Here is a 6,000-nt window from a genome sequence, read left to right on the forward strand (position 1 = left end):
TATTTATAAATCCATTTTGGTCTTGATCATGTCACCTTGTTAGCACCACTTCCATGAGGTCTAGTGAGGAAGAAGTCTAAAGAACTATCACTCTTAGCGAGGTAGATATCCTACTTGACAGACATTTGCATTAAAGTAATTTAATTAGTGGATTAATATTAGCAGCGTTAGTGGACCCGTGGAACTACAAAATTAACGGTATTATTGTTAACGAGACGAGAAAGAGAATTAGCAAATCAGGGTTTTAGCGGACTAACAAAAAATTAGCGTGTGTCCACCTCTGCTAATCGGATACATATTTTAAATTTAGGATATGTTGTGTAAAAGTTTGATAATGCATTATTTAATTACAAGATTGATCATTCTCATTCGAACTATTGAGTGATACTATCATTTCATAATTGATCTATTATAATTACATGGTTATAATTGTATGAGTAATATTAACTTTGGGGCTTTAAACTTTATAATGTGCCACAGAATACTTAAATGTTAGTAATTTTTTTATTAAAATAGGCAGAATTTAGACTAAGAATATGTCAATTATCCATGAAATGTTCAATAATTGTATTATCCTCTTCCAAAGTACTGAAATCCTTCATTTAAAATTAAGCTTCTCATTTTATGGTCTCTACTTGTACAAATTACTTAAATACAAGTTACAACGTTAACAAAATTGCATCTTATATATAGCATCTGTAATAACTAAACAATGACGTAATTGAATAAGAAGTAAATTACCGAGAATGATTATTATTATAACTTATTCCAATCTATCAACTTTTTTTTACAAAATTATTTTCGCCCGTACTTCTTACTTACTTAGATTTCGTCAAATATATATTATCATCATTTCCCTAATTCATATATTAAATAGTGCAAATATGATACTTAATTTTTATTTTTATTTTTTTGTGCATTATCCTCAATGTTAGACATTGAATCGTACTAATTTACCCAGGGTCTAGGCACTTGAAAATGGGAACATGAGTTCTCAGAGTGACGTCATTGGAATAGAGAAGTCATAATCATATTCTCCATTAGGTGCTATTTTAATAAAATAAAAGTAATTACTTTTAAGGGAAGGAAATAAGGGAGTTCTGAGTTTAAAAACTCAGAACTCCCTTAAATCCTCCTTGCTCTATATAAAAAAGCTTTCATCAGGAAATTGAAAACCTTTGTCCAAGAATGTGTTTGGGATGAATTTGTCAAGATGACGTTCATGAGGAAATGGACCGATTTGTCTTAAAGTATAAAACAAATTCACAAATGGGAATTAATCTAAAATAAATAATGAAAATTATTTTATCTGGATATGGTTTTCGAAATCAAACAATATCCGAAAAACTTTTAACCCTGCTCCTTCTAGTTTCAAAATAATGAAGTTAAGTAAATCTTTATCTATGAACTTATTAAAATCTTAGTGAAATGATTGCTTCCAATTAATAATCCATCTTCAGCCAATGACAAACTGGCACCTCTTATTTGGACCCATTACTCTTTTGACTCGCTTATCATATTCATTTTTCTTCTTAATATAAATTTCATCAAAGAACAACAATGCTATTTTGTTATAATACTTTTGAGCATCCATGCTAATTTCCCGTTAAATATTTAAACCATCTTCCTGAATACCCCATTCAACACTAAAGTCTTCCAACTACATTTCTTGAGTTCTTTTAACTGCAAAATATAATACTTTTTTGAAACTTAGATGCTCAAATACCCGTTTGCTTAAAAAATCAAATTCAAAGTGTACAATGAAAGTCAATTTTGACCATATTTTGGGGTAATTTTTGTGACAGTTAAAAAATACATTAAACAAAAGAAGTCCAGAAATAAGCATGGTTAGAAAATGACGTCGTACAGTAACTTTGTATCAAACATTTTTGTATTTGGACATTTCGTATTAAAACAATTGCCGGTGGTACCCTAAAGCACCCCCAACATTCGGGGTACAATGGGGGGGGGGATGTGAGGGGATCTTTGTAGTTACTTAAATATCTGTGTCACCCGAAAACACTACCAACATTCGGGGTACTAAATGAAAATTCATAAAGTCTATTCCTCAGTTCCTCATAAATTTATACGAAATGTCCTAATACAAATATGTTTTATATGAAGTTACCGTACACCGTCATTTTCTAACCATGCCTATTTCTGGACTTCTATTGTTTTATGTTTTATTTTTTAACGGTCACAAAAATACCCCCTCAAAATATGGTCAACATTGACTTACATTGTACACTTTGAATTTGATTTTTATGCAAACACGGCTTCCATCAGGAAGATTTTTGTATTTCAAGGACGTCACTTGGCAATCGGATTTTTTCTCCGTAGATCTTGTTGTATACATAAATAGACCTTGAAGGGACCTATAGAAACCTGGCCTAAAACTTATTTAAAGCTAGTACAAAGCAGCTTGACATGCAAATATTATGTAGAACCTTGGACCTTTGTCAAATATGTAAATAAAGATCTAATCATCACACGTTTTTCCCAAGGGTTTTTCTAAAGAAAAAACATTTGAAAAATATATAACATTTTGATATAAATAGAGATGAAAAAAAAGATTGTTTTTTTTTTTCAGTATAAATAACACCTGCTGTAATATTATATTACAGTATATACGAATTTTAGCAGAAAAATGGATGAGAATATAGGATTTTCCTACAAAAAATGTCAATATTTATGTCTTTAACTAAAAGCTTGTTGTCAAATTTGTCGAAAAGATCACGTTTTTTTGTCAAACTTGTATTTAAAAAAGATCGATAAACTTCATTTTTCTTTTAAGAGTATTATTTGTCAAATGGCCCTTTTCTAAAAAAAAAAGTCATTTGACAAATTTCGCAATTCTAGAAAATAAGACGTAAAAAAACATTCGATCAAAACTGTTATTTATTTCTCAAATAACCCGACACTCAAATTTGTATTACAAAATATATAAAAAATAAACTAAAGTATATTTTCGATGAACAAATAACTTGACTTTTGATGATTTTGAATTATTAAATTTTAATATAGGAGTATTTTGGTAGATTAAGAGATAATAAGAGTGGTATTATGGATTGTATATCTTTAATCTCAAAAACCATTCAGGACCCTGCTCTTACCAAAAGATACGTATGGAGTGAAGTGTATTTAAACCTTATCAATGACTCAAAGTTAAAATACTGGGTATTTATAATAAGATTAACTCTTCCCTCCTTCAATCTAAAAGGATGTTCCATTAAGGAAATGTGGCGACGATGAGATACAATTTCAGTATTCAGTGAGTTGACACAATTTGGCAATTTAATCTTGCTAATTATTGTGAAAAGTCTTTAAAAAGTAACATTAATTCAAATTAAGAGTCATCATGTAAAAATAGTGTGTTAATGTTTGTATAAAAATATGTCATATTTAGTGATGAGAATCGGGTGTATTTTTTAGCGCATCCGTTTTTTTGGGAGTTGTTACTCTGAAGAATAAATTTTCTTTTCCTTAGCTGCTGTCATTATAATTTAACTCCTGAGTAATGAATTTCCTTTTCTAGAATATTCAATTATATTCAAAACCTGATTGAACATTGGTATAGCCTCATAAAAGACGGGGAGTGACCCAGAGGAGTTGTTGCAGGGTTAGAATTGTAAGGCTTTATGGGGCTCAGACATTGAGGATCGACATCGGAGTAATTCAGGCTGATGTCCTTGTTTATTTCCTTCTCTTCCTCCTCTCTTGACAGCTAAGCTACTCTCCTCCAAAATAGTCTTCAAAGTTATCAGGGTTACCATGTTGATTTTCGTTTTTTTAACATGCCCAAAAATCATGAGATTTTTATCACTAGTCATATTCATTCCTATATACATTTTTTCTCTATCAAATAGAAATGTAGGTATATTAATGAAATATGGAAGGTGTTTTGCATGTAGCATTGAGTGTATATATAGAATGCACTGTTTTGTTGGTGAGTGCTCTAGAGAATATAATTTTCCCTGGCTCATCAGTCATCACTGGAAACGGGATTTGTGTAAGAGCGCAAGGAGAAGGCGGGAGCGAGTCATATGTCGGGATGGTCATCGAACGAGTGCATGCAAAAAGCCGGAGCGAGACATATGGTACCATTGATGAAAGTTAGGGGTTTGGAGGATGTAATATCACATGATGCTGGTATAAAAATGAGAATCTTCCACATATCATATTACACTAGAAGAGTGAATATAAAAAGTAGTTGAAATTTTCAAAATTTATTAGTAGCTGATTTACTTCGTGAAATCATAAAAAAACTTCCAAATTTCTATATTATACATTTATTAACAAATCTTAATAAAAGTCGCTAATATGATATGTTATACAATGAGTAGTCAAAAAAATATGATTATCACTTAATCCATAGCAGTAGATTACATGTAAATTTATAAATTAAAGTATTTTAACGTATATTCGGGATAATAAGTTGAAGAAGTATGGGTAATATAAAAAAAAACACAACTAAAAAAACGATTAATTATAACAAAAAATATTGATTAGAAATCTTAATAGTAGCTATACACAAACGATACGAAATTGAAGTTATTAACACTAAATATTACAAATGGATTCAACAAATTGTTAGGGACAAATGTAAATTATAAATATACAAAAACAATGAATTTTATACAAAAAAAATATACTAATTATGAGTAGAAATAAAATCTGTCTTTTTCCTATCACACTTCAAATTCCACGTAGAACCCTCATTCTTAGTCATCTAAGTAATTTGTGAAGAAAAGAAAAAGTAAATTAATATGTCACGACTTATACATATCTTAAACAAATTGTACTTCAACACGTTGGAATCAATGGAGCATACCCAATTCTTAGCCCGAAGAAACTGATGTTAGACAAACTATTTGCACCCCATTTGAAGCTTAAACCACCTTTGAGACCATTCATGTTCTTGTTTTGACCATATTAGTGTAGTTCTCTAACTAATCCTAAATTTGAAGAAGAATTTGTTAGATAAGATGTGAGCACAACAATAATTCGAGAAAGAATTCATAAATAAGAAAAAAAAGGAAAACCTACCAACTGTTTTCCTTTTCTAATCTCAAAACAGTAATTTATTTGAACAAACAGCCCATCTTTAGTCATATGATATTACTGAATTAAGAACATAATTAAAGTTCTTGAAATCGTGTTTTGCGCAAGTGTGCCTGCAAATACAACCTCAACTATCTGGTTCCTCTGTTTTCTTCAGGAAATAAACAAACCTTTCTTCATATATCATACTTGATGGCCGATGGGTAATTTCGTGCACACTTATAAGATATCTCAATTATGATTTTTTTAACATTAAAACTTATCTCAAAATTTACTACACATAGAAGCTTTCCTTCACCAAATATAGCTTTATGTACTTGGTACTATTCAATCAAAATAATATTATCAAGAAAAGGTCTTTATGTTAGTTGATTGTATGATACAAATAGTATTAATTGATATAACATAAAAATTAAGTTACGAATATCAATATACGAGGTGGATATAACAAATCGTAAATAAACTATATATTATATTTTGTAAAGTTATGTAAGACAAAGTATATTATCCAACCAGAATTCCTTCATTGAAACTCTTGTGTTCAATCCTCCTAATGTCAACTCCTACTTTATATATACTCTTTCCTTGTAAGAGTCCTTTAGTGTCCTTAATGCACATAACGCAGAAATCACTACTAAATAGTCTCTATTACAAATATCAAGTCCAATTTTAAGTTTGAATTTGTACAGTACTTCAAAAATGGATGATCATACATCTTGAACATTTCAAGCTTCACTCTTAATTTCTTTAGTACTCGTAAGACCAAATATAGTTAGAGAACATCAAACTCATCATTAAATCGCGCAGTCGGTAGTGCTTAAAAAGCATATATAATCATCGTTAGATCTGAGATACAAGTATAACTCCTATTTGAAAGAACATTCAAGGATGACATATAATAAGGAGATCATATAATAGAGAATAGTAGAAACGTTATAG

The sequence above is a fragment of the Lepeophtheirus salmonis genome, chromosome 2, assembly GCF_016086655.4.
Source record: "Lepeophtheirus salmonis chromosome 2, UVic_Lsal_1.4, whole genome shotgun sequence".
Taxonomy (NCBI): domain Eukaryota; kingdom Metazoa; phylum Arthropoda; class Copepoda; order Siphonostomatoida; family Caligidae; genus Lepeophtheirus; species Lepeophtheirus salmonis.